This window comes from Ambystoma mexicanum, chromosome 8, assembly GCF_040938575.1.
Source record: "Ambystoma mexicanum isolate Mex_15411 chromosome 8, UKY_AmexF1_1, whole genome shotgun sequence".
In the NCBI taxonomy this organism is placed as follows: Eukaryota; Metazoa; Chordata; class Amphibia; order Caudata; family Ambystomatidae; genus Ambystoma; species Ambystoma mexicanum.
Window position 1 is genome coordinate 979,128,586 of NC_090929.1, and position 26,018 is coordinate 979,154,603.

Here is a 26,018-nt window from a genome sequence, read left to right on the forward strand (position 1 = left end):
TTGCCTGGGTCTAAGGGTGAGTCCTCCTCTGCTCTGTCCTCTGTGATGTCTTCTTCATCCTCGCTGTTTCTGCCTTCACCTGTGGTAATGTCACACCCCTGTACATGGTGATTTTGTTAAAGATGCAGCACAGCAGACCAATGTTGCGATCCATGGCGTATGCATACATGAGTGTGCCTCCTATGCAGTGCATGTAACACAATCAGTTTGTTAGCAATGCAAAGGGATGTTCTCTTACACTGCATGTCTTCATGTTGAGCTTGGTTGTGGTGGTGGCTTGCTGCTATGTGAGGACAGCAGTCAGGAGCCATGGTCTGCATGGGTAGTTAGCATCACCTGTGTGAACAGAGGGGCACACATTGGGTCTGCAAATGCAGACATGCCGTGTGCCAATACATGTGTGCCCTGCTTCGATGTGCAGGCAGTTACCAATCAGCCTTGTTCACCTGTTTTTCATAATTCTCATCTACCATAACACACTCCTGTGATGCATATAAAACAACAGATGTCCACAATATTGTGGAACTCTCCAATCCCCTGCACACCCAATTGTTATTGTATAGACAATCAATGTTTGGAATTAACAGTAAGTAGAATTAAATTAAATAATACTCTTTGTACTCAAATGTTTGATAAAATAAATCAAATATTTTTACTTCATTGGCCCTCATTACGACCCTGGCGGAATCCGCGGTGCTAAATGCACCGCGGAGCATGGCGGAAAGCCGCCGATAGCGCCATGGGGGTTGGCGGATTTACCACCCCATGCCGACCTTGGCGGAGCGGTAAATCCCCAATCCCCATTTTACCCTTCCCCATTCCCATTCTTGCCCCATAGGGTATAATGGGAGTGGGGAAGGAGTTAATTACGCCGCCGTAAAGTACGGCGGCGTAATTAACAACGAGGTCCCTTAGCGCCATGGTTTTCTCCGCCCGGTAAAACCAGGCGGAGAAAACCTCCATGGCGCTAAGGGAACTCGTAGTACGGCGGACGGGTCCGCCGCGATTAGCGCTGGCGGAAACCCACTCCGCCAGGGTCCTAATGAGGGCCATTGTATGGTGTCTAGACCATTGAATCATAATGCATAATCTTTGGTTTACAAGCAAATTGAAAAAAGAAATACTTCACAAAATAGATAGACAATTTCATACATTGAATATGATACAATTTCACAAATGACTAGAACAAAAAAGACAGTGTTCGTGATGTGTTCAATCCTTGTATGCTTCTCTACGCGTTTCGGGGTGTACGTTTCCCCTTCTTCAGGAGTTGTCTACCCAATTCCTTATTTCCTTATTCAATCTATAATGAATGAATAATCATAATTTTAGTAATTCTTATATGATCAAATCAATTCATCTTATGGTAATTATTATCTGTCATGATTCTATATGCCAGCATGTGTCAATCCTGGGAACCTGACACACATATGTGTAAAGACCATGCTTGCATTACACAAGGCCTGCAAGTTCATGCCGTGTGACCCTTTTTGATTCCAAACCATGTGTTAACATGCCTTGGTGTGTATGAAGCCCATATATGTGTCACAGGCTCGTCCTGCTCCCCACGATACCAGTGCTCATCCAGCACCCTCACAGCGTCTCAGGCATTCCAGGCACTTGGTACTCGGACACAAATGATACACAAGGCCAGAAGTGGGATGAAAAAACTCTGTAATGCTAACACTCACCAGTGCTTGGGAGGGTTGCATTCGGTTCTGCCCCTCCCAAGCCTGGCTCATACTTATCTACAATGCAGAAGCTACATACTATTCTCCAGCCATTAACACCACATATCATAACATTTCACCAAACAGGGAGAAAGAAAATACATTTCGTAACAGAGCAGACTGTCTTTACATGGCAGCCTCTAGCTGCATTGGGACTTTTGCCAGCAGCATCAGAACTGTGTGCTTCTCAAGGGAGGGCTGTTCTCATGCACATCTCCGAGGCCTATGACATTCCACAGATCAGCAGTGCTCTGTAACATCGCTTCCATCAATGTTAGTTGTGAGGCCAGTCCTTAAGCAAGTTTTTAGGCCAGTGCTTATGTATCTGATGAATCTCAAAGAAACCAAGAGAGAGTGCAGAATCAGAAATGTATCCATCCCACCTACAATGTTGGGGAGGCCTGCCAAACAGTAGAATTCAGACTTGATACTGTTGATGGTGGTGCTATCTGTTGAGGATTTCATGTGCTCCCAACGCATGAAATGGCGGCATCCACTACCTGTGTGAACATTCTACACACTGCTACTTGGGAGATGCCAGCAACATGCCCCACAGAAGTCTGGTAACAACCGCTGTCACAAATATGCAGCATTGTGGGAATGATTGTTACAAAGCTGATCTGTACCTCTAGATCATCAGCTACTGCAACTGTCAGTTCTATGATGGTGTGTTGATGTGGCCTGTAGGGGGAAATGCATGTCAATATCCATTGTTTTGCATTTACATGTATTTACTTTTGATATTCCTATTGCCATCCATTAGTACATATTACTCAGAATACACATATCTTGGCTATGCAGTACAGCTGTACCATAGTGTACAACAAATGGTTCAGGGAAGATGTTGGTGATTTGTGGTGACTCACCTGACACACTGCATGTAACATACCTGTTTAATGGTCCTTCTATGTCTCTCCTCAGGCACATGGGACCTGACACATCCAATGACCATTGCAAAATTCCCCCATCACCTTCATGTTGGATCCATTGTAACTGTAATTTCTGTTGAAATACCCGACAATCTTTTGGCATACTGGCTGCTCCTTTTTCATTGGTGTGACATATCAACTTCTGGGGTGTCAGTGGTCCAGGGATGAATATCGGTTTCGAAACCATCAATCAGCCCCACACCTCTAGTACACCAGAAAGAATCTGAACAGATTGGAATGACGCGCAAATTGTAAACATCCTTGTCCAATTTTGATAAGTGGACTGAACGGCATGCTTATCTCTGAAATGTTGTGCGTGGATCATTGGTTAGTTGCAACACAGTGAAAATACAGTTATTACCCAATGATAAAAGGGACTGTCCAGTCAAGGTTATATCACAAATATCTACATTCTTTATATCACAACAGAACAGTTATAGCAACACTACGAAATACAACAAATTCTGTAAAGGAATGCAGAGGACCGACAGTTTCAAATAAGCAAAAGGGATGCACTCTGCACACTGACAGGAGGGTAGTGGGTGTGGTTAATAATCACAACAGTTTAAGGTTACTTGGCTTCAGCACAAAGGGAGCAACACGTCTTAATATGTCTCTAGGGCACTTCTGGGAGTACCAGGGGGACAGAACCACAATGTACCTTGTGCTGTAGGTGTTCTTGGTGCTCGGCAGGGTCGAGTCAGCTTCAAGGTGCTTTACAGGCTTCTGTGACAGCGTTCAAGATGGGAGTCAGCTGCAGTTATCAGGCGGCAAGATGGTTTGGCAAGCAAAGCTGGACAAATGGCTGCAGACTGGCCTACATGGCAGCTCAAGGTCAGGAATCGTCTCAGTACTGATCAGCGATTCTGTAGCACTGGCATAAGACATCTCGGATATCTTTAAGTGACTGCAGCCTGACAACGGTCAGCTTTGCAGTCAGTTGAAGCTAGAGGAACTCTACTGGCTTGAAGATGTCCTTTAAGGCAGACAGTAATAGATGCTTGTCGAGGCACTTCTCCCACCTTCTCCAATGGGGCTTGTGTCGTCCTTTAAGGCGGACAGTCCACAGCTGTGGAGTATGTTGCAGGCAGCTGTCTTGTGCTTGGGTGTAGGTTCAGAGACCTTTTTCCACTTTCTACTTACAAAGCTTGCTGCAGAGCCTAGCAGGGCACGCTGTGTGCTGGCTGGGTACCGGTTCTGGAGCGGCTGGAGGGTCCTCTGAGGCCTGGATCTCCCCCTGTTCCATGGGAGATGTTTATGGGAGGGAACTTACTTTCCTCTTTGGAAATTCTTGTCATCCTTCACTGGTGTAAGCTCTAAGGCAGACTGTACCTTCAGCCAGAGTCCAACAATGAGTTCTTCTTCGTTACTTCTGGTGAATTTGTCAGATGATCTCCAAAGGAGGGGTTCCGTCCTCTTTTAAAGCCAAGTAGGCCACAGTGAATGGTGTAGGCTAAGCCTACCTTAATGAAGCAATCCAGGGGTCCCTACCAACAATCTCCTGTATGCATGAGGTCATAACTAGAGTGCTTTGTAGCAGGAAAGGTAAAGGGGTGAACATGTGTGATACTAATTGCCACCCATTCTCCTGTCTATTGTTGATCAAAGAGTCTCTCTGGTTAATGTATCCCTCTGTGGTTCCTGATTAAAGCAGCAGGTCTCCTTTGAAGCTTCGGCGACACCAGATTCTCTGCTCCTGCAAACCACATTTGCATACCTTATGAATGGGGCCCCCCCTACCAGGATGGACTACTGTAAACACACAGTGCCAGACATGATAGCTCATTGTCATTGATACTGTGGGTGGGAGCGGGCTTCAGGTTGACACAGTTACATTTGAAAGGTTGTTTGGTTTCCTGTCTCCTTTGTTAACCTCTGCAGCCATGCCCTATGTGGGCCTGTTTGAGGTATCATATAATTGGTATGTAAAGTGCTACCACCATCTTCAGGGCCCAACAAAAGAGCAGGGCATATTGATGGAGCATTTGTTAGTTAATCAGGCTGGCCATGGGAGGGGAAGCATGGTCCTCCCCTTCCCAGAGGTGACATAATGTACTCCTGGCTGTCACATTCCAACCAAATATGACAGGGCGGACTGTGCCTGTAGGCTGGTTGCACCCAGAATACATGGGTCTATACGTTTGTCCCGGTGTGAATGTAGGAACATGTGTGTGGATTAGCCCCACACATTTTCCGGAGGTTGATCTACCATCATTCCATTTAATTAAATATTTCAAAAATCCCAGGCAAGCGCATGCCCACCATGCGGACGGCCGAATTCCTCACAGGTGGTCACATGTACGCTAATGGATTGCTTTTCCATGGATGCTTTGCCAGTGTTCTGTTGGCATTGCGGCAGTGCAATTGGCAGATTGGTGTTGTTTCCATCAGTGTATTAAATTTTAATTTTGACACACTCATTATCAGGGGAACCATGGCATTCCCTCTACTGCCCCTTTTCGAATTCTTATTTAGCAGATTGGCAGTAAACATATTATAGCGACACTCTATATAAGCTCCTGTGTGTCTTTAAATGTAGGCTAGTTCTAAATGGGCATCCATCTTTTAGGTATGGCGGCTCATAATTTATTTTATTTTCTGACCAATCTTTACACGAGCTTGCAAGGTTTTAGATATGCAGGTGAAATCAGTTGATTATAGGCGACCACTGTTTTGTACAACAATTGGATATTGGAGAGTATGGAAACATCACAAATACCATACAAACTGCTCAATGGCATAAGTGAAGGTCCAGTTCTACTAGACCCCAATATACAGGCTGAATTCCGACGAATGAGCAAACTCCTCATGAAACATGCATCCACATGGACATGCTCTTTATAGAAATTCTAATTAATCTCGATCAAAGGGGTTCCAGATGAGGGAGTCACTGCACTCACATGCATATGGCTGAAAAAAGCAGTTATGGCCACCATGGAAAACACAGCATCCAATATTTTACTGTTGATTTCAATAGCATTTACTCACTTTTTCTAGAGGAGTAAACGCTAGCACAGTTTGTTGAAATCGAGGTTGTACACATGAATGAGAATATTGATCCTGGATGTAACAGTTGGAGGATTCCCTGCAGTGTGGCAACTCCACTTTGACGTCCGCACATGGTGTCCCTGTATCGTGCAGGGAATCCTCACCACCGGCATTAAAAGAGAATTGATACAGCAGTATGCACTGAAGGCATATTGCCAAACTGTTCTTCCACGCTTGCCCCACCAAGAATAATGATCTTAGTCAAAGATAGGCTGCCACCAGTTAATTAACTAATTTGGAACAAAAGACTTGAACCTATTTATATGGGCCAGATTATAGCACAAAATATCCAAAAACATAAAGAATGCTCAGAACTAGGTACATTGAACACTGCAAACTTGAAAAGGTTGGAGAAGGACACTGGGAAGGCTGACGGGCTGTCTCGCCCTCTGATTGTAGTGCAGAAAATGGCTGACCCCATCACCTTCCCACCCATTTTAAAAAATAAGGGACAAGTGAAGTGGCTGTGGGTGACAACACTTAAAGGTAAATGTACCAGACAGAAAACATCTCCAGTTCACAGCAGTCCTTCAGTCCATAATTATAGGACTGCATAGGTAGATGTCCTGCAACGTCATTGCACCACCAACAATTTGATGAGGTAAAATGTTGAAAGGAAATTTCCAGCCAGACTTTCTTTAATCCCTCACGATACCTCGCTGACTAGTAGCAACTCCACGAATAGCAAGATTACTTGGAAACTTTCACAGCCATATCAATGAATAGGAGCTGCCATCTTAGAAGGTGCACCCACCAGCAAAGTCACAATTCAGATCCCAGATGATGCCTCAAATGCCAGTTCAAACAATTCTCATGCCTGCCAAACACCACACAAAAACACGCAAAGCCAAAGACCTGACAACCAGTGAACCCCAAAATCCATGCCTTTGAACCTGCCAGAGACCACAGCCTGCTCACCATGCTGGCCCCAGAGAAGGGTTCCATGATATCGAATCCGTATCCTATGGCATATTAGCCTGCTGCAACCGTTTATCACTGTCATGGCCAGCTCCCCCTAATCCTCCTCGTGTGTGGTGGACTCCCTTGAAACCCCCATAGGCTTCTCCTCTCCACCCCTGGGATCCCATCTCCTGTTTGGGTGCACCCCCTAAACCCTTGGTCTCAATCTGTTGGCTAGTCCACCACCACTCCCATTGTTCTCCCTTCCTGAGGCCCCCCCATCCCCGTAACCCTCATGCGTGCCCTGTGAAACTTTCACAAACCCGCAGGCAGTATTCCATTTGGCTTCCTAGGCCTTCGTAGTCATGGAGTGTAAGCGCGTGTGCTATTTCCCCAATAGGTCATCGTTCGACAAAGGTGGCCTGTCGGGAACGTTTTTTTGCTGAAAGTGAGCATAATAGCAGACACCTTAGGGAACATGATGAGCTTGACATGATCGCAATAAACAAAACACGTTTTTAATTTAGCATCTGCGATTATAAGGTGATACTTAAAGTGCTTATGACCAACGGACTACCACAGAGTTTTCACCACTTCCTCTGGAGAACAGTGGTATTCTCTTTTGGCTTCTAATTTATTTATTTATTTATTTGCATTTTTAAAGCGCTCACACAGCCCGCGGGCATACCCTTGAAGTGAAACTCAGATCTAGTTGAGGTTAAGAGCCAGTGGGGAAGGTGTATCAAGAAGCTTTTAAACAGTTTCATATCTGAAGGGTCAATGAGGCGCTCCACCTTTGTCTGGTGGGGGGACTGCGAAATAGCAACCCACTGTATGGGGAACTACTTACTCCAGGCTTGGAGAAAGAGATCTAAGCATGTCACTCCAGTGATTAAAAATCTTCTAGTCCCGGACGCCTAGTCGATTGTTTTATGTATTTTTATATTTTTACTTGTTTACTTGAAGTGTTACAGCACATTGTAGATGTTGTATTTGTATTAATTTTTACTAATGACATTCAATGCTTATTGTGATTTATAATGTTGTACATCTTTGTATGTGACTTTGGTGATCTGTTTTGGATCTAAAAAAAGTTGTAAAGTAAAGTATAGCTTGAGGAAAGAAAATGGGCCTCATTATGAGTCTGGCGGTAGCTGCCGCCAGAGTCCTTTTTTTTGGCACCCGGCAATGGGGACCTACCGGGGCATTACAGCCCCACCGGTCCCAGTAATTGCCCATTGTCAGGCGCTGGAAAATATTACTCCCCATTCCCATTTCAGTCCCATAGGACGCAATGGAAATGGGGAGGACGGATGCACCGGCACTGTTGTTTCCGGACCGGCAACCTCGTAATGAGTCCCAATGTCTTATATTGCTTCTTACCAGACCACAAACCTTCGGAGGTGGACTTACTTCAGCAAACCCCACCTTAACCACAAAAGCTATTTGGCCCACGGGGAGCCTAAGATTAAGTTTCCAAGTGCCAGGAGAGTTACATCAGCGAGATTGCACATAAAACCTCAACTAACTTACGTTTGTATAAAATACTTGCTTGTCAACCCTGAGCTGTGCCTGCTTTAATGATACCAAACCCATGGTTCCTACAGGAAACGCGTTTGTCCCCCATGGTCTCACTTACAATGGCCGGATGGAAAGCTCAAGCACATGTGCCTGCCTTGAGACCAGGAGGATGTTGTGCAACAAACATTTGAAACGCATGAGACCACTATTAGGGGCTAGTTAACCCTTCATCCTTCGGAGGTTGGTAAATCAAGTATTACTAGTGGGCAATAATATCACTAATTATCAAAGCACTTAGAAGCAGTCTGTCTGCATAAAGGGCTATATCACCAAATTCTTATCATCTGATGTATCTCAAATTAAGACAAGGCCTTTCAGGCTCAACTTGTTTTTGAAAGAAGCCAAAGAGGGAAGCTGTCAGGCTTAAGTCAAACATATCTCAAATGGTCTTATGTGGTGGTTAGGGAACATTTTATATTAGTCAATTTGTAATAGATAAGCAAAGCTGAAAGTTCACTCTTATTGGAACCTGCCACTATGACATGGTTCCAAGCCTTTTCTCCACTTCCCAACCCACAATCTTTCCCTTGTTAAAAACTAACAGTGATTGTGTGAAAAGACGCAGGAGCTCCAGGAAGCCTTCTCATTGTCCTGGCGGTCCTGGGTTGCAGCATAACAGCAGCAGAGCGCACAGCATTCTTTTGTATGCCCTGTACTGCTCTGTACATATGTTGTCCTACGTCAATAACATACAACATTTTGTGGTGCACATACTTGAGGCACAGGTAGTTAAAAGTGAGGTAATTTTTGTTGTTCTTTCTTTGCGCATCTACCCTCATTAGGTGCATAAATTAGGGGAGGCGTGGCCTGGCTGCGGCTTCATGGAGTTGTAAACCCCCAGAGTTCCGCAGCCCTGTGATGAAGGAAGCGACTTCACGTTAGTTTCCAATGCTGATGTAAAGTGGCATGGCTACCATGGAGGTTAGAAGCAATGAACCGAGTGTTATTTAGGAGCGCTGTGCCATATACATCAGCTGCAGGAGGGAACCTCATTTTTGGCCTGCACCGAGCCCATCCAGGACGGCGGATCATCAAGTTAAGAGGCAGTGGTGAGTGAGGCACACTTCCCCATACTTCCTCCAGAAGTGGGCGCATTAGCAACAGTGGTGCGGAGGCACCCAGCAGGGCAGGCCAGGTCAGATGGAGGTGCTGGAGGGGGACCAGGCTGTCACCTCACCTAACGATGAGCGGGCCCCCTCCTCCTCGGTGGACGGTTAAGCAGCCCAGGAAATCAGAGAGCTCTGTTGCTGGTGCCGCGGCTTAACAACTGTAGGAGCAGAGAGACAGCGGGGTGAACGCTGGAACGGCTCCAGTCTTTGAGAAGCTTACAAGCAGGTGCTAAGGCGTGAAAGATGTGGGGGCTGATAGGCAGTGTCTCCTGGTGGAGTGCCGGTGGCCTGGCCATTAGCTGGAGGTTGAAGGAGCAGAACGCCCAGTGAGCCGAGCTGTGCAGAATAGTGCCAGGTGCATCCTCCCTGTGAAGCTTGTGAGACGGTTCTTGGGGCACTGACGATGTACCGACGCGCTTTGTGGAGAAGACGCATGTGGCTTTCTAGTTGTTGGAATCCCTCAGCCAATCAGAACATCTGTCTCACAAATCCAGAAGCCTAATATCCTTTGCAAGAACCAGAGCTCCTTGCGTCGCAACTCCTCGGTAAGTTGCATCAGTGCTGTTCCAGTTTTCTCCGATCTTGCCTAATCTCCAGTCTCTTTCCTAGAGTCTTCCTTCCTGCTTGCCTTACATTCCGCTTCTGTTTTCTTGATCTATGTGTAACACTGTGTGTTCCTTATACTCTGCCAGATTGCCTTCTGGTTCTGGTTCTAACCGAGCTGACCCTGAACTCTACTTGTAAAATACCCCTATTCTGTGCTCCTCTTCTGCCCTTGAAATCCTGTTTTACATAATTCCTTATATTACCTGCTGTGTCCTATGCACAATCTCTTTCACGGTAGAGGAGTCTGAAATAAGTGAAATCTTGCATCAGAGGGGTTTTCTACCCCAGAGGGTTTCACCTCTGATTTTTGGATTCACTCTGGTGGTGGCCTGGTTGGTCACCTTGTGGCTTACTCTGGGCTGTCAGCATGACCAGATAGACCCTACCTCTGCAACTCGAAAATTTGCTGAAAGCAAGAGGTTAGAAGACCATCTTGTGATTCTGACAGATCAGGAGAACAATTATGTGTCCCTAAACAGGAGAATGAGTGTGTTGGTACAGCAGCAGGCATTTATGGAAGAAAAGATGGAAGACAGTGAAAATCGCATGCACAGGAATAATATTAGGATCAGAGGGGTCCCGCGAGAGGTTACCAACCTGGCGCTTGAGGACTATCTATGCTACCTGTTCTCGGAAGTGCTGGGGGATACTCCAGTTGGTGGACTTCACTTTGGACCACACACACGTTTTTTTTAGAATATACTTCAGCTTTAGACCCTTCTCCCGAAGGTGTTTACTAGAGTGCATTTCTTCAAGACCAAGAAGCACATTTTTCAGAAAACAAGATCTCAAAGGGACATTGCATTTCAAGACAGCACTATAACTTTATTCCTGGACCTGGCTCAAGGGACTATTCAGAGGCGCTGGCAGATGAAACCACTATCCTGCAGATGGGTGTACCCTTTTCGGATCACGATTATGCTTGATGGGGTTCAGCACCAGTTCACCACCCTACCTGCAGCAGTTGAGGTTCTCAAGGTTCCAAGCACAGCAATCCAGGTGCCGGAGGTGGATGAGTCCTGGAACCAGTGATCTGACTGGGCTCTAGCTAGATCCAAGAAAGCAAGGCACAGAGATCGTAGGAGACCCTCTTTGGATAGGTGGAGATTCAGCAGCTGGGGCATGATAGCATTTGTGGGAAGTAGAGGGCAGTATTAGGGAGTTCAGGGCCTCATGTTTATTGGCAGCTGGTTCTCTGTGGGGGTTTGCGGGGGCGTTTGGGGGTTGTTGATTCATTTTGTGTGATTTAACCATGAGGTTGTGTTAACATTACAATTATAGATTAATGAGCAGGTGCATTAGGAGTATGCCAGGGGTGAAATATAGGGGTGCACTGATCTGTGTAAAAGCTCATTCACTGTTTCTAATCAAGTGTTTTTTCTAAAGGAGGCAACATACCTCATAAAGAATTAAGTGGTTATGTACGAAATATTTCAGGTGCAGGCGGGCTAACATCACAAGGTCACTTGGGACAAAGAAATCGAACAAAACCAGAGCCGTGTATTGCTACCCAGCATTAGGAGTATGCACCCTGACTTGGGTTGGTAACCTAATGTGTAACCATAAAGGGACTGTTTTCATTTTAAAATGTCCAAGGCATGCACGTTTCACAGCTTTAGACTATTGTTCACAGATTTATGTAGCAGAAGATGATTTTGAAGGGATGGGACGACAACCGTATATAGAGACAGTAGTGCTGCTTTTCTGCTGAGAAGGAATAGAATTACCATATGCTGGGCCCAACTGAGATTGAGGCGTTCTTGGGACTGGAGTGTATGGTCACCACGAGTCATTGTAGTGAATTTCGTTCATCAGGGGCTACAGTTTACTTATTTGCTTGGTGAATAGGGGATCTTAAAATGGTATCTTTGAATGTACAAGGCCTCAATTCCACCAAGGAAATGGATGAGCATGCTAGCTAAATTTGTAGAATTGAGAGATGACATTGTTTTACTTCAGGAGACACATTTCGTAAAGATAGATTGTTCTTGCTGAAGTTGCCCATGGATCCCACATCAGTGTTTTGCACAATCTACTGCCAAGAAGGCGGGGGTGGTGATAATTCTGTGTCAGTCATTAACATTCAAGAAATTGGGCAAAGTCCATGATGCACAGGGGCAGTTTCTATGTTTGTATGTACTCTTGGGGGAAAAGGATCTATACCTGTTTTCAGTTTATGGCCCTAATCAGCACCAAGGTCAGTTTTACGCTATGCTCTTTCCACAGATTACACACTTTCAAAGAGGAGGGGGGTTTCAATGTAGCATTAAGCAGGGTTGGTCTCTACCTCTATCTCGTGGGGATCGAAGTCCCTGAGGAGAACCAAGGAGGGTTTACATTTGGCTGATTTATGGCAGCATTCCCACCCTCAAACAAGGGATTACACACATTATCCCACTTACGCTGTAGTTTCTCCAGGATCGATTTATTTTTAGTATCCAGGTAGATTCTGTCATCTATTTCAGTGTCCACAATAGAATTGGCTGTGGTCTCTGACCACGCGCCAATCATGTTGTTGGTTGATAAAAATGACTAACTCCTAGCAGATGGTGCCTATTGCTCTTCGATGTCTGAGAGGATTGTGCTATACTGCCAGTAGAATAGGGAGGCGGATACTTCAATAGCTACGGTCTGGGAAGCCTTTAAGCTCACACTTAGGGGGGAATATATCAGTTTAGCGATGCTAAGAAGAAGGATACTGGCTGTGCAGAGATCAGAAGTAGAAATATAGGGGCAGGATCTTGATCGACAGTACAAGGTGGGGGTTCACATAGAGTGTTTAGGCATTTACAAGTGGCTAGGGATGAGCTAAAGGCTCTTTGGGTAGCAGGAATATCTTATCAGCTATAAAAGACTAAGCAATATAATTTCAATACCTCTAATAAGGCTTCACGGTTACTGGCATATAAGCTTTAAACAAAGCAGGGCAAACATGATAGAGAAACTCTGAGATTAAATAAATCAGTTGCAGGAGGCAGAATCTGAGAAGATGGAGATCCTTACTCAGTACTATTCAAAGGTGTTCAAGGGCGAGAGATTGGATGCTGGGAACCAGCAGGATTTTGTCCCTGAGACAAACCTTCTGAGAATTTCTGAGCTAGATCAGGCTAGATTAGAGGCCCCAACATCAGTGGAGGAGGTTCTTCAGGTGATACAGTCACTCCCTAATAATAAGGCTCCCAGGCCAGACCGGTTTTCAGCCCTTTTCCATAAGCAGTTTGCAGGGGTGTTGCTTCAAAATTAACCCTTCTGTTTAATAGCATTGTGGAGTCTGGTGCTATTACCCATACAATAGGAGAATCCATGCTGACGTTGCTGGGGAAACTAGGGATGGATGAAACTAGGAGGGAATCCTATAGGCTGATTGCAGTTCTTAATTATGATGAGGGCTCAAAGATTTTGGCCACCAGGTTTGCAGGCATTTGCCCAGTTGTCAATCAGAGGGATCAGACAGGATTTATCCGTGGTAGACTAGCTCAGTTCAACATACGAAAAGCAATCAATGTGATAGCATGGTCGCATCAGAAGAAGGTGCCCCCTGCTCTCTTGTTGGTCGACACAGAAAAATAGTTTGACAGGATCAACTGGGATTATCTTCTCAAGATACTGAGTGGGTTTAGTTCTGATACATTTTTCTTAAAATGGTGTTAGCTAATTGTGCTCACCCCACTACAAGGATTGAGTTGAATGGGATATTTTCTAACCCGCTTCCTCTGGCCAGAGGGACTTGTCAAGGGTGCCCATTGTCAAATCTTTTGTTCGCTCTATCCATGGAACCACTGGCACAGAAGTTCAGTTCACTTGACCTCAGTCAAGGAGTCAAAATAGCCATTTATCATAAACTGCCATTATATGCAGACAATCTCCTTTTTTATGTGGAACTCGGCCTCCAGACTACCTAATATTATATCCCTGTTAGAATCAATTTGAAGGGCGTCTGGACTTAATACAGCAGAACAACCCAGGGCGGTTGCCAAATTGCGAGAGACATTTGATTTCCAGTGGTCTGCTAATCGTTTCTGAAGGTCTATCTTAGAACTAGATATGATCAGTTATACCAGGAAAATATCCCAGGCTTACTGGCAACCTTAAAGGCCAACTTGCTACATTGGGATAAGACCGAAAATCTCGGGGTTGGGGCAAGTGGCAGCAGTTAAAATGACCCTGCAGCCAAGACTGCGGTATGCATGCCAAGCCCTGCCAGTCTTAGTCCAGAAGACAATTATACAAGATCTACAATCTCAGGTTTTTAAATTGACTTGGCTCAGACGGTTCCCTAGGGAAGCCTGACACACGTTAATGGTGGCTAAAGAAAGGGGAGGCTTGGGAGTACCAGTTCTGGAAAGCTATCTTTACACAGCAGAACTAGCCCCACTTTTGGACAGTAAAGGGTCTCATCAATCAAGAAAGCATTGGATAGAAGTTGAACAATTTGGGGCAATAGTCCCTTTGCATGTCTGGTGCTGGCACTTTTCTAAAATGTAGCGTGGCGTCGGTCAGGTGCTACCATCACTTAAGGGGACAATGGTGTATTGGGACAGAGCACTGAAGAAATGTGCTATTACCACTTTCCCATCTCCCATGTCTCCGGTCTGGAAAATTCCTGAATTTCCTCCAGGGTTGCATCCCTGTCGATTTTCTTGGTTGATAGAGGGCGGGTTACAGAGAGTTGGTCAATTATTTGATAGGGGGATTCCTTATCTTTTGAAGGTTGCAAGCAGCCTTTCACTGGTGGGAGATGATGATAGGTATGGCTTTATACAGCTTAAGCATTGGATTAATAGAAGTAGGTTCTCCAGGCTGGCAAATAGAGAGACAACACCTTTTGAAGATGTATTTCTGGGACTCCACCAGCTAGGAAGATTTCAACGGTATATAAGATTCTCAGTGGCTACCATTTAAAACCTTCACATAAATGTATGGAGAAACGGGAAGCAGATTTGGGGTTCCCGATTGAGAAATTGTTGTGTTATATTGTTTGGTCCAGAGCTGCAAAATCATCAAACTGTGTTCAATTAAAGGAAATAAGTTGCACAATGTTATATTGTTGTCTCACTCCAGAGCGGCTGCATGCGATCAATACGGGGAGCTCTTCTGCATGCTGCAGATGTGCCCAGGCTCAAGGTACGCTTTTTCATGTCTAGTGGACATGTGGCAGAATCCAGCCATACTGGACGGAGGTTCTGGCCCAAATTAAATTAATGTCTGGGGCAGACCCTCGCCTTTATCCACTGGTAATGTTATTGAAGAACAAGAAGGGTCACTACAAATTGACAGCAAAAAGTGTGAAGCTGCTTACACACTTTTTGGTGTCAGCTCGGACTACAGTGGCTCGGTACTGGAAAATGGCAACAACCTCAGACATAAGGGAATGGTGGTCGATGTTGTGGATGGTGGCTCCAATGAGAGAGAAAAATAGAGGCCTCGCTTATGGGTGAGATGCAAAGATATTTAGAGGGATGGGGGTCCTCTATACCTTTTGTTCACTCGCTTGACTATTTGGGGGTGCACTATACACCTCATGATCTACAGTCTTTCACTTTGGTGTAACAGCACGGTTTATCACAAACTGTTTATATTTATGCCTTTGTTGGCATCAATGGTCTTCTGTAACAGCAATGCTCTGGAAGTCAATTTTGTATTGATTCGCAACTGTGATTGTCATTCAATTTTGATATGATGGAATGTAAAGGGACAAGATCTTGATGTATAAAACATAGAATGGATTTATGCTTTGTTTTCTATGAGTTGGTGTATATTATGCTTAATAAAAAGAGTAGCACTAGTATGGCACATGGTTAATTCTATGCACTGAGAAACTTAATTAAGAATTGTAAATGGCAGCTAAATCTACCTCATATGACCTTTGAAATATCAATAAAATTATATATAAAGTAAATGGCTCCAGATGGTTACAACAACCTAATTTTGGTCATTGTACATTTGGTCGACCCTTTTACATCGATCACGATTGACCTCCCATCTTTTTTTCTGTTATTGGGCAACCTATATATGCCATTAATAGTCACTTTAAATCACATGCATTAAGCTGCTGTCCCAACCTATCCCTACCAGCAGTCTCTGCAAGGGATTTACAGTGCCCAACCACAGTGGGGCATTGTAGATCCTTTGTAGAGATGATACAAAAAGATACACGTACACAGATACACACTGATCCAAACATATACATGCATTCATACACGAACACCTGCAGACTCACTCAACTAACCATTCATGCATACACACACACACGTATGCATACAATGCATTTAATTCAAACACATGCATGCACACAACACTTACTGTTGGTCTTCTGTTCTTCAGGGGACCAAGGGCACTGCGCGTGGTCAGGTAGCACAGTAGTCATACAGAGGTACATGGCACCAGCATGCACCGGTGTAGGTTGCGATGACAATCTGGTTGCCACTGCCAACCTGTGACTGACGCGTTCTGTCATACATGTCGGCGCGCCACTCGCAGATATTTTTAATATTCATCTGGGCTGGCGCTGAGTGAGTGCCAGTCCCGGCTGAGCTCCAGCCCTGCGGGTGTCATTGGGAGCCACACAGGACACCAGGGGAACCCCCTCCTCCTCTGACTGCGGCCCTGCTGGAGCCAGGAGCATGCAGATGTTGATCAGTGCCAGGGCAGTGACTCTGGCAATTCTATGCTTGGTTCTGAGTGCTTGTAAATATGATCAACAACTAGAGACTGTCTGGACACCTGGGCGCTAAGTATGCAGCCAATGTAGGAAAAGGCAAACCCTGCCCCTTCTGCTGTTTAAGTTGAAAGACGCCAACCATTCAAGGCAAGGGTTCCCTCAAATACCTTGTAACACAGATAAACCCAGGAAACATAAACAAGTATTGTACTTATGTTCTGTATGAGCAACAAAGAAAATACAATACAGGAAGTGGGATGCCTAGAATTATAAGGAGATGAGTATGTACCAGTTATGGCTGTGCACAATTGTGTTAATACAATTGTCTTTCCTGGGCCTATGAGAAAATGTACTTTTGTTATGTTTACTTCTCTTTGCGCTTCATAGAAAGTAAAAACAAAAGTGCTGCATAATATACACTTCCGGTACTGCTGTAGAATGATTTTCAATTACCTGAAAACCTGTTTTCACTTTACTAGTTGATGATTTGCTGAGCCCAACTTATTTTGAATGAGGTCTAAGATAAAAGTATTAAAGGACTTCAAAATGGTGCTTGATACAAAGTTTACTGAGATAATCTATTCTTCTTCCTCCATTTTCTTTTATTAAGAAACATTGGGCCTCGGTACAGGTTTGGTGGTATATCAGTGATAAATCCACCAAGACACCACCAAATGGAATTACAGCTACCGTCACTTGATCCACCGGATTACATGTGGTGGTAGATGGTGTTAGTCTCCATCATTTGAAGCCCTTAGGACTCCATGGGGGATTTCAGCAGTATTACCTCTGGCTGTAATTCTGCCGAAATTGCAATACTTTGGCGGAAAGGTGGCAGATTTACCTCCAGCTCTTAGCTGGAGGTGAATCCTCTACCTCTCAGCTAAACTCGTAGTTAGGCGGTGCGGTAATGCGGCGGTAACGGTATTATCACCAGATGTTTACCACACTGGCCAACTTATAATGAGGTCAATGACATGTTACCCTGTTAGCATTTCTGTATAATGCCTGACCCTTCATGTGGTAAGTTTTGAACAGTCAAACCTATACCCTCAACAAGGGGCCACGCAGCATAAGAAGGTACTAGTTGGCTTTCCACAACACAGAACAGGAGAATGTCCACACAATACAATTTTGAAAAGAATACCCTTTATATAGTGTGACAAATTGACTTCTGCCACACAGGAATACAAGGAGTAGAATCTAAAACACCCACTCAGCCCTCACACGTCTACAAACCAAGATCCAACACAATCATAAACGGAAAACATGCACAGTTAAGAGATACACATCCTTCACCTTTTGTTGTAACGTGGGCTGAGGGAAGGCTATACTCTTAAAATGGGTGTGAATGTGGTTCAGTAGCAACCCAAACAGCAAAGTATAACAGTCCAAAATAAAGAAATGTCCAATCAAGTTTCTATACAAATATATAATTTATTTAGACACACCACGTACAATACTAAATAACTAGAAAACACTATAAAAGCCCGCCCTTGTAGAAGAAACACTGCAAATGCACAGATAAAAGAGAAGCAGCACTCTGGGTGCTGTGACAAGGGGAGAAAAGCAATTCAAAAGACCACACAATTCAAAAGTATATTTGTTCAAGTAGCAAAAAGGAAAAAATTACCTAGCTATTCTCTAGGGCCAGAGATGCTATGGCGGGGCAAATATCAGTAGAAAATACCTGAAAATGTCTTGCAGGGGTTGGCTCAGTTCACAAGTGTGGCAGTTGAGATGGTCCAGTTGCAAGCTGGCATTGAGATGGTGTCCAACGGAAGGGGAACTGCAGTCTCAAACCATCTACTCAAGCTGTGTGGATTGGGTGGTTACCAACTCTGGTTCAGCGGTCAAGGATTGATGGCAGTCGAGCTGGTAGCAAAGTATGCAGGCGAGTTGGTTTGATGCGACATCTCAGAGGTTGTGGTTCGGGGTACACCAGGGCTGGGTCGGTCGAGTTACAGGACTGGCAATGAAGACACTGGTGTTTTAGAAAGCAACTTGAGCAAGGCAAGGCAGCAGTATTTTGTAGTTCGAGCCAGGGCAACAACACTCTTCTGTTGGCGTGGTGCGAGAAATGGTCATTGGTTCAAAGAACAATAGATGCCAAAGGACAGCATCAATGGATCGTGCTGGATCTCTTGGGAATGAAGTGCGCTTGAATCATGGTTTGGAGCGGGTCGTTGTTGAAAACCGGGATCTTGGCTGTTCTGGCTTCCACGTGCTGTGAGGTGCTGTGAGTCCCACTCCAGGATCTCGAGGGCCAATAACAGTCCCTTTCTCAGGCTCACAAACATGGGGGAGACTGGCCCACGGGCACAGTGTGGCTGGCAGAGAGGCAGGCTTATGGTTCAGCAGTAGGGTTCACCCCCAATGGTCCCTGGGAACAGTTAGGAAGCAGATCTTGCTTCTGCCTTTGGAGCCTCTGTCTTTGCCTCACAACTGGAGGACTTTAGAAAGGACTACTCTCTCAGCAGGGTCCAATGAAATCTTCAGGATGGTTCAAGATGAGTCCAGATGATTCAAAGAAGTGGTGGAATACCCCTTCTTATATAGACAAACGTTCTCAGGTGATTGGAATAAAGGTAGCCTGCTTTAGGGACCCAATGCCTGCTCTTGAAATGAGTGGGTTTGCCCTTATGATGTCACACCCAAAGTTCTTTGCTCCAGAGGAAGTGGAGGGGCAAGAAAGAGAGGCAGAGATAATCAACATGGCAAAACCCTCCAGAATTTGTACAGACCCATCTCTGGCTATCCTAGATCTGCCCCCTCCCTTTTCAGTAGGATCATAGGGCCTTTAGAACTGCAGCACCCTGGTATGAGGCTTGACTCCCTGTGAATCGGTGTGCCTCTTGGTTTTGGCTCCTAGACCAGTGTCATGTGGAGTGGCTGTCCTAGGGTAAAAAGGTATAAATTATCCTTACAAAGGAACAAAAGAGAAGCAATCCCCCAAAGCTAGTCCTGTCAATTGACCTTGTCTGAGAGGAATACACATAATCCTTTCACAGCTGAGCTGGACCCAGAGAGGCTTCACAGATGAGCAAAATCAATTTAATGTGCCTGGGATAACTCTGGACGGTGCTCGCCACCATAACCTATCTCAGGTATGGCTTATATTTAAAGTTTTATATGCCACCAGGACAACATCTTCAGGGTTATCTTGCTTTGGAAACAGGGGTGCATATTTTAAATGCAGGCCCAGTGCTGCAGAGACCTAGGTGTCACTGCAGCTGTCAAGTGGGCACCTGTGACCTATAAACCTGCTCTGTGCCACTAGGAAAGCAGGTGTTGCAAATCAGGATACTGGTGCAGCAAGGCACAAGTACACACTATGCTTTTGGAATGAAGCGTATGCAAGGGGAATCTGATTAGCAGATTTCCCTTTCAGAAATAGTAACTACCTGCATCATTTTATTATGTATTTAACCCTTGCTAGATGACAATTCATCACATATATCTTCATAAAAATGTCTTTGGGGAGAGTGAGTGCTCCAGAAGTCACCCAAAGTTCACAAACGTAATTCGGGTTTAATGTTGCAGTATCTGTGGGTCAGATCTTTAAACCTGTGAAAGATTCAATGTTAACCAATGGGATAAGCTCAAGAAGAAATGTGGTATTTTTTTGTGAAAGAAGCTGTCAAACAGTAGGCAGAATCAGAATAGTCATGGTTGCACCCAATGCTTTCTTTCATGAGCAATGTTAGTCTTTCGGACAAAGCCAGCCATCAAGCATCCAGTTATGGAGAAAATGATCTGTCAAGTCATGATTCATCTGAAGAGGAGTGGGGTATGCAAATGACAAACTGTGACCAAGGAGCGAGGACCACAGACATGGTCTATGAGCTAAAGTGGGATGAACCAGGTTCTAGAGCACTGAGCTGGAACTTCAGATATCCAGATTGCTTTATATGAGGAAACAGTTGTGCAAGAGGAAACAAGGAAATGCTTTAGTAGTCGAAGGTTTTGGACACAACATACCGCTGGTGTATTACAGGGGCATTTGGGTCTCCAATATGAGATTGGTGAGTTCAGTGGCTACAAGTGCTTTCCAGATGAGACATAAGTCCTGTGAAGGGAAACCTGACTTGTGCATCAAGTCAAGGAAAGGGAGCACGGTTGTGGTTCCTTCTGATGCTAGAGTGAGGTCTGGATTGCACAGGCACCAGCAGTACGTTGCTAAAGGATAGCAGACTTCAGGTGCAGAACCTTATGCCTATACAAGTAGCTGGATGCGCATCCAGCTACTGGACGCACTGCACCATTCACACATTTGGCAACCACTCAAGCAAGAGTGTGAACCACATACACACTTTTCCCAATGAACACACAGAATGTGGAATCCAATTGAGTCCAAGGCCTCCATTGATGCATCCAGACCAATCATGCCATGGCTGCCATGACTTCTCAACCTAGACTTTGTTAAGATAGGCCCAAATGTACCAAGAAAGAAAAAACTCAGTAATGGAATAACTCCAGGAGCAAGAGAAGACCCAGCTTTGTTCAGCAACAAAGGGCCACTGGGAGAGCGTACATAAGACCATCTCAAAATGGCGTTAGGAGCAACATGTTTTTAAGCAAATAAATCATCATAACTGACATCAAAGTTAGTACTTATTATATAAAATGTCTACTCTATCATAGGATTTGTTGGAGTATATAGCACATATAGTTATCTATTAGTGAATCATTTACTATTGGTTCTTTCACGAGTAATAACATCTCCTGGGTTCAACCTTCTACAAATGATACATTTCACTCTAAAATACTATTGGTTGTCATTCTACTACACTAGTCAATAGAAGAACAGGGTTTGATTGGCCAGTTCTGTGCTCATCTGGCCTTCACACTTTTATGTGGTGCCAAGATACGTAGTGAGGAAGGATGGATGGGCAAACCGCTATGATCCAGTTTTAAGAAGTAACTCCCATCTCGTTACCCCCAGCCTGAGGCCTTAGCTGCTAGTCTTGTTCATGGCCTTGGCATTCCGTATCTGTGTCTGGATGTACTAGGAAAATGGCAGGAGCAGTATTAATCGGGCCCAGAATAAATGACCATTGCTCGGATCACAAGGTAGAGGACCACTTTTTGGAGCACAGTTTCATCTATTTGTTTGAATTTTCGCTGTCGTTATGGGATCAATTGGCACGGTAGCTACTTGCACCTGGCATTCAATGATATGTGTGTTCAATGAAACTGCTACCAATTAAAACTAATTAACCTTAAGAATTGCATGCTGTGTGCTCTGGGAAACGTTATCTGCTGTGGTTTCAGCTTCTAAGCAGAACTGCCTTCGGCGCACTGACCTTGGTGATGGAGGGCTACTGTGTGAGCGTCGTGAGGATGGAAACTGTGTGTTAAGCAATTTTATGCCAGGATGCAATATTTCAGAATTGAGGTCTTGCAGGGTTTGGTCTGAGTGATGGTGTTACTTCTGTTCTTTCACTGCCATGTTGTGTCCTTCGTGTCTACATGTGTGTGTTCTTCATGTCTGCATGTGCGTGTTCTTCGTGTCTTCCCGTGTCACCATTTAATTATTTCCTGCCTGTATATGCAGCAAAATGAAAACTACTTGTCGCCCTACTTAAGTCGCACAATCAATTCTACTTTAAAGGGTAACTACATGGCCCTTAATGTTTTTCTAACAGCTTACTGAACCTTTCTAAGATTATACTTTTGTTAATGATTGGAACAGGTGGGGTTAGTAGGGGTGTGGTCAGACCTCACCTCCAATACCACCCCCCTCTGGTCAATATACTGACCATACATACAATTTCCTCCAGTGTGTCATATCCATATTTAGGTATCCATATATAACACCCACCTCAAGATGCCACCTTTTTCTACGTACTCTTCTGGCCCACATGTAATGAAGCAGAACTCCCATTTCCTTCACAATCGACCCAGTGCTCCATATAGTTTTCAGGGTCGAGAGGGGCTCAAACATAAAGCCTGGAGATACTATCAGTCTTCGATAATGTGCATTGCATATGGTTCATCTGTTTGAGTGTGTATGTGCACCACGTTATCTTTACCCAGTATTACTGTCATCATGTGCTGCTCTACAACCTTTTCCCCAGTTTTCCCACATTGTGCCAAAATGATTTGCAACCCGCAAAGACCTGTTAATACCAATACCATAATTGGTATTAGTATTTTGAATGTGGTACCTAGCCAGGGAGGCACCCATGAAAACAGATCTGTAAACCAGTCCTCAACGTCAGCTTCACTATTTTTCTGGATAATTTCTTTGTGAAGATTTTACAGGGATGTTATTGCTTGTGTCAAGCTCCCATTCTGCTCATCGTGTGCACGTTAAATGTGCAGCAGCTTGAGCCAATATTTGTGCACACTCCCCCCTCCATAGCAGTGAGGAGATCGAGGACATACTTTTTCTGGAAAGTTATCTATCTGATAGCTCTCAACTCCTACTTAATTGCATTGGTGGCATGTATTGCTTGCAGTAACTCCCATCTAGATATGTTATCTGTAACCACTTTTCATTCACGGCCACAGGGGCAAGAAGCAATGAAAAGAACATAGATGTTTTGCTAAACAGTATGTGTTCAGGTGGTGTAGCATCCAGTGCGTCATTAAATGCTTTTGAGAAATATTTGTCTCTTTTTGTGCATTGAGATCGTTTCTCTTTCTCATCACTTTTTACAATGGGGTAGTCTACTATTTACACCACATCACTTTGAGGCACGACCAGTGTTGGTGCATGTAACACTGCTAGTGAGCAGATGCCACCCCAATTTGGTGGGAGCTGTGTTAGGACTGATTTTCTATAATCTGGCCTGTTGGACAGATGTATAGAAGGCCACCCTATATTGAGATTGGGACAAATCTGGGAGATGTACCCAAACAAGTTCAAGGTAGCAGTGATGAGAGGCCTAGGCTAAGGCTCAAGAGGTGGCGAGCTTGCAAAGGGCCCACAATGAGTACACACAATGGAAATCACAAATTACACTTAGACAGTATGTATACAAATACAGTTATTTATTTATGGCCAAACGTCACTATGAAAAATGAATACTAGCAGGTAGAAGACTCACACAACACTAATAATAGATTACAAATATATAGCCACAAGGGTAGGTCATAACACAAATCAAACTCCTGTAAATGAAAGTATGTACTACAGGTCCACAGAGAATTAACCCTAACTTCAAAAGTCCTTCCATAAGTTGTCTGGGGCCTTATGCCCAAAGGTACAGGAAAGTTCTGACACAGAAGTTTTTGATGCAGGAAAACATTAAGATATGGTGTCTGGGGTCCAGTGAACAGTACCACGGTTTATAGGACAGTAATAGAAGTGTCTCCAACTTTCAAAAGGCTTGGGCAAGCACACAATGGCAAAGCCAAAGTATAGGATAACTTTTACAAAAGTTGGAAAACTTTTAAAGGGAGTTTAGGGGCAAGTAAGAACCACTGTAACTTACCCACCACACTCCAATTCCTCCCAGGATTTGGCAGGTTAATGGAAGAAGGTCCGAGGTTGCTTTTTCTGCCATCAGCCTCAGTCCTTGGTTCACAAGGGTTGGAGATTCGAGCGGATCTCCGGTTGTTGTCTTTCTTTGGTGCAAGAACTCCTGGATGAAGAAAACAGAAAAACATGATTCAGAACCCTTCCCAGGACTGGACTCAACACAGGTAAGCTGTTTCGGATGGTGGTCACCACAGCACGGCAACGCAAAGCACCTCACTTGTCATGGTCAGACTTTCCCTCCTATCTCAGGTCCTCTTGACGCTAGGACTCCGGAATTTCACTGAGGTAAGTCTTGTAGAACAAGCTGAGGATCTCCCAGGTTTCAGGCGTCAACTTGGAACAGCGACATCAGCAGCACGGTAGCCCAAACTCAGAGCTGGTCAACCACAGGATGGTCCCAGGACACTTCCGACAGCTCTTCTTCTCAGAGTACTGATCAGACGTTGGGAATGGATGGTCCCTCCACTCCACAGGTTGCAACTCCCTTGCAGGACTGCTGAAGATCAATAGCAAGACAGGGCTCCACCAGGACAGCAGCAGAAGTTGGTCACCAGGCCTCCTTCAGATGGGTCTCCGGTATCTTCACGGGTCTCACAGCTGGACAGGAGTCTTGGCTCCTTCATTTTACTCCAGGATTTCTGAAGACTGGGCTCAGGGGTCATCTTCTTATCCTAAAAATCAGGTAATAGCCGAAACTCCCACTAGCCACTAGCAGGACTAGCCACACACACACACCAGCAATGGTCCAAATAGGACCACTGGTGGGAACACTCATGCATACCATTTAGACAGACTGAAACCAGTTTGTTTGATTGGGATCAGACAGCCCCAGCCCACACCCAGCCAGCAAACACCAAAAGCCTCTGCTTTCTTGGGCACTGGAAGTCCATATAAAGATTTTCCTGGCCTTACAGGCCAGGAAGAAGTCTAAAAGACTATATTGCCAAAGGATAAGCTAAAAAACATATGGCATGTCCATGTTTGGCATTAGCCACAGTTAGTAGCCAAACGAGGTAAATGTGGTAAGGCTAAAATGAAAAGTACCAACCAATTGTAAAAAGTCACTGCAGCCACCAGCTTGTCCATTATGCACAACTAGAGTAACCAAAAATCTGTTGAGTGTTAGTCTAGGGCAAAACAAAAAATTTACCCCCATTGTACTGCAGTGTAAGATGCTTTTTACAATGATAAAAAAGTTACCACAAGTGATAACAAGTTACTAAAAGTAGTAACAAACTCTCAAGACTAAGGGAAACAATGTTTCCCAATACTGACAGCCTGGAGGACATGCCAGTTTCCTATAACAGATGAGCAAAAGAAAGCTTAAGGCTTCACTACACTGTAGAAAGTACAGGTCAGGATCAAACATAAAATAAAAACGTTTGGGGTCCAATAGTGCTCCATTAATACTGCTGTGCCTACTTTCATGCCTGGCAAATCCATGATGCGTTTGCATCCTGCATATTTCCCTAGCTGCACCGCGCCATTGTTTCTGAAACACAGAGATGGGTTTTCCATCTTTGTTATGTGGACTGGCCTTTCTTCTTCCTCCACCTATGTCAACTGTATTTTGTTTCCATTCTTCTGGGCACTTTTCATTAGCATTTTCTACAGGATAACACGAAAGTCCTATAAGCGCCTCTGCTCTACACCCCATTATCCCTTCTACCCAACCTCAGGATGTAAGGACCTCTCCTGCTATGTGTAACTGAGCTCTGTCCCAGCAAAACGGTATGTATTTCCCTTGATGATTAGCACATTTCAACAACGGGTGATTGCTTACTGTTACTTTGCCTCTTTGTGGCCCTGACAATGTATAGTTCATCACTTTGTTTACCATTGTCTTTTTATGTAATTATCTTCATAAAGAGAATATGCTTGTTACCCATTTTGTAGCAGCCAAACTCCCCTGGAATTGTTCTCTTGTTTTGCAAAATTCATGTGAGTTAAGCAGTGTGCCTTGTG